The sequence below is a fragment of the Phytophthora infestans genome, genomic scaffold (assembly GCF_000142945.1).
Source record: "Phytophthora infestans T30-4 supercont1.19 genomic scaffold, whole genome shotgun sequence".
In the NCBI taxonomy this organism is placed as follows: Eukaryota; Oomycota; class Peronosporomycetes; order Peronosporales; family Peronosporaceae; genus Phytophthora; species Phytophthora infestans.
Window position 1 is genome coordinate 1,681,666 of NW_003303740.1, and position 14,413 is coordinate 1,696,078.

Below are 14,413 nucleotides of genomic sequence, written 5' to 3' on the forward strand. Positions count from 1 at the left end.
ACGGCTCAAAATTATCCGATACCCGTCCAGTAGCAGCTGATTATTTGAAGTCGATTGACAAAGCGCACTGGGACGCTTTCGGTGAGACATACAACCCGCCAACTTATGGCGAGATGACGTCTAAACTATGCAAATAATTGGTTGGGAATCAATATAGGCTGGTATCATTCCAGCAGCTGTCGCAAGAGCTGGGAAGAATGGGAATCCAATAGATCTGACGGAGCGGACCAAAAACAGCGCAAGATATACCCGGAAACAGCATTTAATTAGAGGATACCGAGCAATTTGTAATAAAAGACATTGAGGAGCAAGCAGTAGAAAACGTCTTTCAGTATGAAGGAATAGAGGATACGTCCAAGAATATAAATGATGAAATTGACCTTTAACATCCGTAACTATGACGTTGAACAAGATTCAGACGGATCTCTGAAAAATTTAGTTTCTGAGGGTCCTGAAAACATTGTTTTTCCAGAATACGGAAATAGTTTTGATTCATTCGACTGCCCATGTTACTGCGAGCGAGATTGATGTAGCATCGCAGACGCAGGGATTTATTGCACATCCGAAAACTGTGCTCGCAAAGGACGATGCTAGTGTTTTTAGCTCTCGGGGGGGGGCGCTGGTTTATACTAAGTTTGGATACGGAGTTCATGCAGGTGGTTATATTTCAGTTGGCGAGTACTCTGGAGTGCTGTCTACACACAACTATAATTCGGACAAAGCGATGGTCGGCGAATATTCGGTATAGCAAAACCTGCTTGGCGGGCAAACCCTTTGTACCGCTGAAGCAAGGCAGGCTTGGCCGAAACGTGCTTAAGGCAATATTGCTTCCATAGCCCGCGATCGTGCTAAATTGAATGAGAGGTTCTGAATCTTGATAAGACGCTTCCACTCGATTTTTTGCCTTCTATTTTCGATTCTAGGCTATCCATGCGCTCATTCTAGCGCTTTACTGGCTGGGCTGACTGGTCAATGACAATACGCTGGTACTCAATGAGCGTGTGGTCTTGGATTATTTTCTTGAGTGTGCGTTTATATGTCTTCTGTGGTCGTTGGCAGCTTCGTATTGCAGGCAATATGGGTCGAATAAGCGAACAAGCTTTCAAGGTACAATCCTGCCAGCTCCACACGAGCGTTTCGCACTGCCGTCGCCTCATTGGACACGCTTTTAAAAAAGATACGAACGAACGTGACTTTTTTCTTTTGCAGCCACATAAGATGTGGAAGGTCGTCTCATTGTATTTATATTAGCGCTGGTTGCACAGGAGGCCTACATCAACTGGGAATGGCTTCTGGGCAGCTGAAACGCATGGATTGGTGAGTTGTAAAACCAGCGATATTGTCGAACCGTTACAAAGGATCGCTGGCTTCTATGACGAAGCTATATCCCGGTTGAGTCCACTGCTTCTGTGTACGTCACATCAACACTAACATTAAAAAGAAAACGTGGGCTCTACCCCCCCCCTCCACCGGAGAAGGCTCTCGTATTGCAGATGCGCAGTGAATGCAGAATCGACGGCTCAAAATTATCCGATACCCGTCCAGTAGCAGCTGATTATTTGAAGTCGATTGACAAAGCGCACTGGGACGCTTTCGGTGAGACATACAACCACCCAACTTATGGCGAGATGACGTCTAACCTATGCAAATAATTGGTTGGCAATCAATATAGTCTGGTATCATTCCAGCAGCTGTCGCAAGAGCTGGAAAGAATGGCAATCCAATAGATCTGACGGAGCGACCAAAAACAGCGCAAGATATACCCGGAAACAGCATTTAATTAGAGGATACCGAGCAATTTGTAATAAAAGACATTGAGGAGCAAGCAGTAGAAAACGTCTTTCAGTATGAAGGAATAGAGGATACGTCCAAGAATATAAATGATGAAATTGACCTTTAACATCCGTAACTATGACGTTGAACAAGATTCAGACGGATCTCTGAAAAATTTAGTTTCTGAGGGTCCTGAAAACATTGTTTTTCCAGAATACGGAAATAGTTTTGATTCATTCGACTGCCCATGTTACTGCGAGCGAGATTGATGTAGCATCGCAGACGCAGGGATTTATTGCACATCCGAAAACTGTGCTCGCAAAGGACGATGCTAGTGTTTTTAGCTCTCGGGGGGGGGCGCTGGTTTATACTAAGTTTGGATACGGAGTTCATGCAGGTGGTTATATTTCAGTTGGCGAGTACTCTGGAGTGCTGTCTACACACAACTATAATTCGGACAAAGCGATGGTCGGCGAATATTCGGTATAGCATAACCTGCTTGGCGGGCAAACCCTTTGTACCGCTGAAGCAAGGCAGGCTTGGACGAAACGTGATTTAAGCAATATTGCTTCCATAGCCCGCGATCGTGCCAAATTGAATGAGAGGTTCTGAATCTTGATAAGACGCTTCCACTCGATTTTTTGCCTTCTATTTTCGATTCTAGGCTATCCATGCGCTCATTCTAGCGCTTTACTGGCTGGGCTGACTGGTCAATGACAATACGCTGGTACTCAATGAGCGTGTGGTCTTGTCTTATTTTCTTGAGTGTGCGTTTATATGTCTTCTGTGGTCGTTGGCAGCTTCGTATTGCAGGCAAGATGGGTCGACCAAGCGAACAAGCTTTCAAGGTACAATCCTGCCAGCTCCACACGAGCGTTTCGCACTGCCGTCGCCTCATTGGACACGCTTTTAAAAAAAAGATACGAACGAACGTGACTTTTTTCTTTTGCAGCCACATAAGATGTGGAAGGTCGTCTCATTGTATTTATATTAGCGCTGGTTGCACAGGAGGCCTACATTAACTGGGAATGGCTTCTGGGCAGCTGAAACGCATGGATTGGTGAGTTGTAAAACCAGCGATATTGTCGGACCGTTAAAAAGGATCGCTGGCTCTATGACGGAGCTATATCCCGGTTGAGTCCACTGCTTCTGTGTACGTCACATCAACACTAACATTAAAAAGAAAACGTGGGCTCTACCCCCCCCCTCCACCGGAGAGGCTCTCGTATTGCAGATGCGCAGTGAATGCAGAATCGACGGCTCAAAATTATCCGATACCCGTCCAGTAGCAGCTGATTATTTGAAGTCGATTGACAAAGCGCACTGGGACGCTTTCGGTGAGACATACAACCAGCCAACTTATGGCGAGATGACGTCTAACCTATGCAAATAATTGGGTGGCAATCAATATAGTCTGGTATCATTCCAGCAGCTGTCGCAAGAGCTGGGAAGAATGGCAATCCAATAGATCTGACGGAGCGAGCAAAAACAGCGCAAGATATACCCGGAAACAGCATTTAATTAGAGGATACCGAGCAATTTGTAATAAAAGACATTGAGGAGCAAGCAGTAGAAAACGTCTTTCAGTATGAAGGAATAGAGGATACGTCCAAGAATATAAATGATGAAATTGACCTTTAACATCCGTAACTATGACGTTGAACAAGATTCAGACGAAACTCGGAAAAATTTAGTTTCTGAGGGTCCTGAAAACATTGTTTTTCCAGAATACGGAAATAGTTTTGACCCATTCGACTGCCCATGTTACTGCGAGCGAGATTGATGTAGCATCGCAGACGCAGGGATTTATTGCACATCCGAAAACTGTGCTCGCAAAGGACGATGCTAAGATAGTGTTTTTAGCTCTCGGGGGGGGGCTGGTTCATACTCAGTTTGGATACGGAGTTCATGCAGGTGGTTATATTTCAGTTGGCGAGTACACTGGAGTGCTGTCTACACACAACTATAATTCGGACAAAGCGATGGTCGGCGAATAATCCGTATAGCAAAACCTGCTTGGCGGGCAAGCTCTTTGTACCGCTGAAGCAAGGCAGGCTTGGCCGAAACGTGCTTAAGGCAATATTGCTTCCATAGCCCGCGATCGTGCTAAATTGAATGAGAGGTTCTGAATCTTGATTAGACGCTTCCACTCGATTTTTTGCCTTCTATTTTCGATTCTAGGCTATCCATGCGCTCATTCTAGCGCTTTACTGGCTGGGCTGACTGGTCAATGACAATACGCTGGTACTCAATGAGCGTGTGGTCTTGGATTATTTTCTTGAGTGTGCGTTTATATGTCTTCTGTGGTCGTTGGCAGCTTCGTATTGCAGGCAATATGGGTCGAATAAGCGAACAAGCTTTCAAGGTACAATCCTGCCAGCTCCACACGAGCGTTTCGCACTGCCGTCGCCTCATTGGACACGCTTTTAAAAGAAGATACGAACGAACGTGACTTTTTTCTTTTGCAGCCACATAAGATGTGGAAGGTCGTCTCATTGTATTTATATTAGCGTTGGTCGCACAGGAGGCCTACATTAACTGGGAATGGCTTCTGGGCAGCTGAAACGCATGGATTGGTGAGTTGTAAAACCAGCGATATTGTCGGACCGTTAAAAAGGATCGCTGGCTTCTATGACGAAGCTATATCCCGGTTGAGTCCACTGCTTCTGTGTACGTCACATCAACACTAACATTAAAAAGAAAACGTGGGCTCTACCCCCCCCCCTCCACCGGAGAAGGCTCTCGTATTGCAGATGCGCAGTGAATGCAGAATCGACGGCTCAAAATTATCCGATACCCGTCCAGTAGCAGCTGATTATTTGAAGTCGATTGACAAAGCGCACTGGGACGCTTTCGGTGAGACATACAACCAGCCAACTTATGGCGAGATGACGTCTAACCTATGCAAATAATTGGTTGGCAATCAATATAGTCTGGTATCATTCCAGCAGCTGTTGCAAGAGTTGGGAAGAATGGCAATCCAATAGATCTGACGGAGCGAGCAAAAAACAGCGCAAGATATACCTGGAAACAGCATTTAATTAGAGGATACCGAGGAATTTGTAATAAAAGACATTGAGGAGCAACCAGTAGAAAACGTCTTTCAGTATGAAGGAATAGAGGATACGTCCAAGAATATAAATGATGAAATTGACCTTTAACATCCGTAACTATGACGTTGAACAAGATTCAGACGGATCTCTGAAAAATTTAGTTTCTGAGGGTCCTGAAAACATTGTTTTTCCAGAATACGGAAATAGTTTTGATTCATTCGACTGCCCATGTTACTGCGAGCGAGATTGATGTAGCATCGCAGACGCAGGGATTTATTGCACATCCGAAAACTGTGCTCGCAAAGGACGATGCTAGTGTTTTTAGCTCTCGGGGGGGGGCGCTGGTTTATACTAAGTTTGGATACGGAGTTCATGCAGGTGGTTATATTTCAGTTGGCGAGTACTCTGGAGTGCTGTCTACACACAACTATAATTCGGACAAAGCGATGGTCGGCGAATATTCGGTATAGCATAACCTGCTTGGCGGGCAAACCCTTTGTACCGCTGAAGCAAGGCAGGCTTGGACGAAACGTGCTTTAAGCAATATTGCTTCCATAGCCCGCGATCGTGCCAAATTGAATGAGAGGTTCTGAATCTTGATTAGACGCTTCCACTCGATTTTTTGCCTTCTATTTTCGATTCTAGGCTATCCATGCGCTCATTCTAGCGCTTTACTGGCTGGGCTGACTGGTCAATGACAATACGCTGGTACTCAATGAGCGTGTGGTCTTGGATTATTTTCTTGAGTGTGCGTTTATATGTCTTCTGTGGTCGTTGGCAGCTTCGTATTGCAGGCAATATGGGTCGAATAAGCGAACAAGCTTTCAAGGTACAATCCTGCCAGCTCCACACGAGCGTTTCGCACTGCCGTCGCCTCATTGGACACGCTTTTAAAAAGATACGAACGAACGTGACTTTTTTCTTTTGCAGCCACATAAGATGTGGAAGGTCGTCTCATTGTATTTATATTAGCGCTGGTTGCACAGGAGGCCTACATCAACTGGGAATGGCTTCTGGGCAGCTGAAACGCATGAATTGGTGAGTTGTAAAACCAGCGAAATTGTCGGACCGTTACAAAGGATCGCTGGCTTCTATGACGAAGCTATATCCCGGTTGAGTCCACTGCTTCTGTGTACGTCACATCACCACTAACATTAAAAAGAAAACGTGGGCTCTACCCCCCCCCCCTCCCCCGGAGACGGCTCTCGTATTGCAGATGCGCAGTGAATGCAGAATCGACGGCTCAAAATTATCCGATACCCGTCCAGTAGCAGCTGATTATTTGAAGTCGATTGACAAAGCGCACTGGGACGCTTTCGGTGAGACATACAACCACCCAACTTATGGCGAGATGACGTCTAACCTATGCAAATAATTGGTTGGCAATCAATATAGTCTGGTATCATTCCAGCAGCTGTCGCAAGAGCTGGAAAGAATGGCAATCCAATAGATCTGACGGAGCGAGCAAAAACAGCGCAAGATATACCCGGAAACAGCATTTAATTAGAGGATACCGAGGAATTTGTAATAAAAGACATTGAGGAGCAAGCAGTAGAAAACGTCTTTCAGTATGAAGGAATAGAGGATACGTCCAAGAATATAAATGATGAAATTGACCTTTAACATCCGTAACTATGACGTTGAACAAGATTCAGACGGATCTCGGAAAAATTTAGTTTCTGAGGGTCCTGAAAACATTGTTTTTCCAGAATACGGAAATAGTTTTGACCCATTCGATTGCCCATGTTACTGCGAGCGAGATTGATGTAGCATCGCAGACGCAGGGATTTATTGCACATCCGAAAACTGTGCTCGCAAAGGACGATGCTAAGATAGTGTTTTTAGCTCTCGGGGGGGGGCGCTGGTTTATACTCAGTTTGGATACGGAGTTCATGCAGGTGGTTATATTTCAGTTGGCGAGTACTCTGGAGTGCTGTCTACACACAACTATAATTCGGACAAAGCGATGGTCGGCGAATAATCCGTATAGCAAAACCTGCTTGGCGGGCAAACGCTTTGTACCGCTGAAGCAAGGGCTTTGACGAAACGTGCTTTAAGCAATATTGCTTCCATAGCCCGCGATCGTGCCAAATTGAATGAGAGGTTCTGAATCTTGATAAGACGCTTCCACTCGATTTTTTGCCTTCTATTTTCGATTCTAGGCTATCCATGCGCTCATTCTAGCGCTTTACTGGCTAGGCTGACTGGTCAATGACAATACGCTGGTACTCAATGAGCGTGTGGTCTTGGATTATTTTCTTGAGTGTGCGTTTATATGTCTTCTGTGGTCGTTGGCAGCTTCGTATTGCAGGCAAGATGGGTCGACCAAGCGAACAAGCTTTCAAGGTACAATCCTGCCAGCTCCACACGAGCGTTTCGCACTGCCGTCGCCTCATTGGACACGCTTTTAAAAAGATACGAACGAACGTGACTTTTTTTTTTTGCAGCCACATAAGATGTGGAAGGTCGTCTCATTGTATTTATATTAGCGTTGGTCGCACAGGAGGCCTACATCAACTGGGAATGGCTTCTGGGCAGCTGAAACGCATGGATTGGTGAGTTGTAAAACCAGCGATATTGTCGGACCGTTACAAAGGATCGCTGGCTCTATGACGGAGCTATATCCCGGTTGAGTCCACTGCTTCTGTGTACGTCACATCAACACTAACATTAAAAAGAAAACGTGGGCTCTACCCCCCCCCCTCCACCGGAGAAGGCTCTCGTATTGCAGATGCGCAGTGAATGCAGAATCGACGGCTCAAAATTATCCGATACCCGTCCAGTAGCAGCTGATTATTTGAAGTCGATTGATAAAGCGCACTGGGACGCTTTCGGTGAGACATACAACCAGCCAACTTATGGCGAGATGACGTCTAACCTATGCAAATAATTGGTTGGCAATCAATATAGTCTGGTATCATTCCAGCAGCTGTCGCAAGAGCTGGGAAGAATGGCAATCCAATAGATCTGACGGAGCGAGCAAAAACAGCGCAAGATATACCCGGAAACAGCATTTAATTAGAGGATACCGAGCAATTTGTAATAAAAGACATTGAGGAGCAAGCAGTAGAAAACGTCTTTCAGTATGAAGGAATAGAGGATACGTCCAAGAATATAAATGATGAAATTGACCTTTAACATCCGTAACTATGACGTTGAACAAGATTCAGACGGATCTCGGAAAAATTTAGTTTCTGAGGGTCCTGAAAACATTGTTTTTCCAGAATACGGAAATAGTTTTGACCCATTCGACTGCCCATGTTACTGCGAGCGAGATTGATGTAGCATCGCAGACGCAGGGATTTATTGCACATCCGAAAACTGTGCTCGCAAAGGACGATGCTAAAATAGTGTTTTTAGCTCTCGGGGGGGGGCGCTGGTTTATACTCAGTTTGGATACGGAGTTCATGCAGGTGGTTATATTTCAGTTGGCGAGTACTCTGGAGTGCTGTCTACACACAACTATAATTCGGACAAAGCGATGGTCGGCGAATAATCGGTATAGCAAAACCTGCTTGGCTGGCAAACGCTTTGTACCGCTGAAGCAAGGCAGGCTTGGACGAAACGTGCTTTAAGCAATATTGTTTCCATAGCCTGCGATCGTGCCAAATTGAATGAGAGGTTCTGAATCTTGATAAGACGCTTCCACTCGATTTTTTGCCTTCTATTTTCGATTCTAGGCTATCCATGCGCTCATTCTAGCGCTTTACTGGCTGGGCTGACTGGTCAATGACAATACGCTGGTACTCAATGAGCGTGTGGTCTTGGATTATTTTCTTGAGTGTGCGTTTATATGTCTTCTGTGGTCGTTGGCAGCTTCGTATTGCAGGCAATATGGGTCGAATAAGCGAACAAGCTTTCAAGGTACAATCCTGCCAGCTCCACACGAGCGTTTCGCACTGCCGTCGCCTCATTGGACACGCTTTTAAAAAGATACGAACGAACGTGACTTTTTTCTTTTGCAGCCACATAAGATGTGGAAGGTCGTCTCATTGTATTTATATTAGCGCTGGTTGCACAGGAGGCCTACATCAACTGGGAATGGCTTCTGGGCAGCTGAAACGCATGAATTGGTGAGTTGTAAAACCAGCGAAATTGTCGGACCGTTACAAAGGATCGCTGGCTTCTATGACGAAGCTATATCCCGGTTGAGTCCACTGCTTCTGTGTACGTCACATCAACACTAACATTAAAAAGAAAACGTGGGCTCTACCCCCCCCTCCCCCGGAGACGGCTCTCGTATTGCAGATGCGCAGTGAATGCAGAATCGACGGCTCAAAATTATCCGATACCCGTCCAGTAGCAGCTGATTATTTGAAGTCGATTGACAAAGCGCACTGGGACGCTTTCGGTGAGACATACAACCAGCCAACTTATGGCGAGATGACGTCTAACCTATGCAAATAATTGGTTGGCAATCAATATAGTCTGGTATCATTCCAGCAGCTGTCGCAAGAGCTGGAAAGAATGACAATCCAATAGATCTGACGGAGCGAGCAAAAACAGCGCAAGATATACCCGGAAACAGCATTTAATTAGAGGATACCGAGCAATTTGTAATAAAAGACATTGAGGAGCAAGCAGTAGAAAACGTCTTTCAGTATGAAGGAATAGAGGATACGTCCAAGAATATAAATGATGAAATTGACCTTTAACATCCGTAACTATGACGTTGAACAAGATTCAGACGGATCTCGGAAAAATTTAGTTTCTGAGGGTCCTGAAAACATTGTTTTTCCAGAATACGGAAATAGTTTTGACCCATTCGACTGCCCATGTTACTGCGAGCGAGATTGATGTAGCATCGCAGACGCAGGGATTTATTGCACATCCGAAAACTGTGCTCGCAAAGGACGATGCTAAGATAGTGTTTTTAGCTCTCGAGGGGGGGGGGGGAGCTGGGTCATACTCGGATTGGATACAGAGATCATGCAGGTGTGTATATTTTATTTGGAAGTGTTATTGGCGAGTACACTGGAGTGCTGTCTACACACGGCTATAATTCGGACAAAGCGATGGTCGGCGAATAATCGGTATAGCAAAACCTGCTTGGCTGGCAAACGCTTTGTACCGCTGAAGCAAGGCAGGCTTGGACGAAACGTGCTTTAAGCAATATTGTTTCCATAGCCCGCGATCGTGCCAAATTGAATGAGAGGTTCTGAATCTTGATTAGACGCTTCCACTCGATTTTTTGCCTTCTATTTTCGATTCTAGGCTATCCATGCGCTCATTCTAGCGCTTTACTGGCTGGGCTGACTGGTCAATGACAACACGCTGGTACTCAATGAGCGGGTGGTCTTGGATTATTTTCTTGAGTGTGCGTTTATATGTCTTCTGTGGTCGTTGGCAGCTTCGTATGCAGGCAAGATGGGTCGAACAAGCGAACAAGCTTTCAAGGTACAATCCTGCCAGCTTCACACGAGCGTTTCGCACTGCCGTCGCCTCATTGGACACGCTTTTAAAAGAAGATACGAGCGAACGTGACTTTTTTCTTTTGCAGCCACATAAGATGTGGAAGGTCGTCTCATTGTATTTATATTAGCGCTGGTTGCACAGGAGGCCTACATCAACTGGGAATGGCTTCTGGGCAGCTGAAACGCATGGATTGGTGAGTTGTAAAACCAGCGATATTGTCGGACCGTTAAAAAGGATCGCTGGCTCTATGACGGAGCTATATCCCGGTTGAGTCCACTGCTTCTGTGTACGTCACATCAACACTAACATTAAAAAGAAAACGTGGGCTCTACCCCCCCCCTCCCCCAGAGACGGCTCTCGTATTGCAGATGCGCAGTGAATGCAGAATCGACGGCTCAAAATTATCCGATACCCGTCCAGTAGCAGCTATTTATTTGAAGTCGATTGACAAAGCGCACTGGGACGCTTTCGGTGAGACATACAACCAGCCAACTTATGGCGAGATGACGTCTAACCTATGCAAATAATTGGTTGGCAATCAATATAGTCTGGTATCATTCCAGCAGCTGTCGCAAGAGCTGGAAAGAATGGCAATCCAATAGATCTGACGGAGCGAGCAAAAACAGCGCAAGATATACCCGGAAACAGCATTTAATTAGAGGATACCGAGCAATTTGTAATAAAAGACATTGAGGAGCAAGCAGTAGAAAACGTCTTTCAGTATGAAGGAATAGAGGATACGTCCAAGAATATAAATGATGAAATTGACCTTTAACATCCGTAACTATGACGTTGAACAAGATTCAGACGGATCTCGGAAAAATTGAGTTTCTGAGGGTCCTGAAAACATTGTTTTTCCAGAATACGGAAATAGTTTTGACCCATTCGACTGCCCATGTTACTGCGAGCGAGATTGATGTAGCATCGCAGACGCAGGGATTTATTGCACATCCGAAAACTGTGCTCGCAAAGGACGATGCTAAGATAGTGTTTTTAGCTCTCGGGGGGGGGGGGGGGGCTCACACCCTTTTTGGACACAGAGCATGCGGGGGGGGATATTTTTCATTTTGAGAACACTGTGGAGTGGTGTCCACACAACTATAATTCGGACAAAGCGATGGTCGGCGAATAATCCGTATAGCAAAACCTGCTTGGCGGGCAAGCTCTTTGTACCGCTGAAGCAAGGCAGGCTTGGCCGAAACGTGCTTAAGGCAATATTGCTTCCATAGCCCGCGATCGTGCTAAATTGAATGAGAGGTTCTGAATCTTGATTAGACGCTTCCACTCGATTTTTTGCCTTCTATTTTCGATTCTAGGCTATCCATGCGCTCATTCTAGCGCTTTACTGGCTGGGCTGACTGGTCAATGACAATACGCTGGTACTCAATGAGCGTGTGGTCTTGGATTATTTTCTTGAGTGTGCGTTTATATGTCTTCTGTGGTCGTTGGCAGCTTCGTATTGCAGGCAATATGGGTCGAATAAGCGAACAAGCTTTCAAGGTACAATCCTGCCAGCTCCACACGAGCGTTTCGCACTGCCGTCGCCTCATTGGACACGCTTTTAAAAAAGATACGAACGAACGTGACTTTTTTCTTTTGCAGCCACATAAGATGTGGAAGGTCGTCTCATTGTATTTATATCAGCGCTGGTTGCACAGGAGGCCTACATCAACTGGGAATGGCTTCTGGGCAGCTGAAACGCATGGATTGGTGAGTTGTAAAACCCAGCGATATTGTCGGACCGTTACAAAGGATCGCTGGCTCTATGACGGAGCTATATCCCGGTTGAGTCCACTGCTTCTGTGTACGTCACATCAACACTAACATTAAAAAGAAAACGTGGGCTCTACCCCCCCCCCCCTCCACCGGAGAAGGCTCTCGTATTGCAGATGCGCAGTGAATGCAGAATCGACGGCTCAAAATTATCCGATACCCGTCCAGTAGCAGCTGATTATTTGAAGTCGATTGACAAAGCGCACTGGGACGCTTTCGGTGAGACATACAACCAGCCAACTTATGGCGAGATGACGTCTAACCTATGCAAATAATTGGTTGGCAATCAATATAGTCTGGTATCATTCCAGCAGCTGTCGCAAGAGCTGGAAAGAATGGCAATCCAATAGATCTGACGGAGCGAGCAAAAACAGCGCAAGATATACCCGGAAACAGCATTTAATTAGAGGATACCGAGCAATTTGTAATAAAAGACATTGAGGAGCAAGCAGTAGAAAACGTCTTTCAGTATGAAGGAATAGAGGATACGTCCAAGAATATAAATGATGAAATTGACCTTTAACATCCGTAACTATGACGTTGAACAAGATTCAGACGGATCTCGGAAAAATTTAGTTTCTGAGGGTCCTGAAAACATTGTTTTTCCAGAATACGGAAATAGTTTTGACCCATTCGACTGCCCATGCTACTGCGAGCGAGATTGATGTAGCATCGCAGACGCAGGGATTTATTGCACATCCGAAAACTGTGCTCGCAAAGGACGATGCTAAAATAGTGTTTTTAGCTCTCGGGGGGGGGCTGGTTTATACTCAGTTTGGATACGGAGTTCATGCAGGTGGTTATATTTCAGTTGGCGAGTACACTGGAGTGCTGTCTACACACAACTATAATTCGGACAAAGCGATGGTCGGCGAATAATCCGTATAGCAAAACCTGCTTGGCGGGCAAGCTCTTTGTACCGCTGAAGCAAGGCAGGCTTGGCCGAAACGTGCTTAAGGCAATATTGCTTCCATAGCCCGCGATCGTGCTAAATTGAATGAGAGGTTCTGAATCTTGATTAGACGCTTCCACTCGATTTTTTGCCTTCTATTTTCGATTCTAGGCTATCCATGCGCTCATTCTAGCGCTTTACTGGCTGGGCTGACTGGTCAATGACAATACGCTGGTACTCAATGAGCGTGTGGTCTTGGATTATTTTCTTGAGTGTGCGTTTATATGTCTTCTGTGGTCGTTGGCAGCTTCGTATTGCAGGCAATATGGGTCGAATAAGCGAACAAGCTTTCAAGGTACAATCCTGCCAGCTCCACACGAGCGTTTCGCACTGCCGTCGCCTCATTGGACACGCTTTTAAAAGAAGATACGAGCGAACGTGACTTTTTTCTTTTGCAGCCACATAAGATGTGGAAGGTCGTCTCATTGTATTTATATTAGCGCTGGTTGCACAGGAGGCCTACATCAACTGGGAATGGCTTCTGGGCAGCTGAAACGCATGGATTGGTGAGTTGTAAAACCAGCGATATTGTCGGACCGTTAAAAAGGATCGCTGGCTCTATGACGGAGCTATATCCCGGTTGAGTCCACTGCTTCTGTGTACGTCACATCAACACTAACATTAAAAAGAAAACGTGGGCTCTATCCCCCCCCTCCCCCAGAGACGGCTCTCGTATTGCAGATGCGCAGTGAATGCAGAATCGACGGCTCAAAATTATCCGATACCCGTCCAGTAGCAGCTGATTATTTGAAGTCGATTGACAAAGCGCACTGGGACGCTTTCGGTGAGACATACAACCACCCAACTTATGGCGAGATGACGTCTAACCTATGCAAATAATTGGTTGGCAATCAATATAGTCTGGTATCATTCCAGCAGCTATCGCAAGAGCTGGAAAGAATGGCAATCCAATAGATCTGACGGAGCGACCAAAAACAGCGCAAGATATACCCGGAAACAGCATTTAATTAGAGGATACCGAGCAATTTGTAATAAAAGACATTGAGGAGCAAGCAGTAGAAAACGTCTTTCAGTATGAAGGAATAGAGGATACGTCCAAGAATATAAATGATGAAATTGACCTTTAACATCCGTAACTATGACGTTGAACAAGATTCAGACGGATCTCTGAAAAATTTAGTTTCTGAGGGTCCTGAAAACATTGTTTTTCCAGAATACGGAAATAGTTTTGATTCATTCGACTGCCCATGTTACTGCGAGCGAGATTGATGTAGCATCGCAGACGCAGGGATTTATTGCACATCCGAAAACTGTGCTCGCAAAGGACGATGCTAGTGTTTTTAGCTCTCGGGGGGGGGCGCTGGTTTATACTAAGTTTGGATACGGAGTTCATGCAGGTGGTTATATTTCAGTTGGCGAGTACTCTGGAGTGCTGTCTACACACAACTATAATTCGGACAAAGCGATGGTCGGCGAATATTCGGTA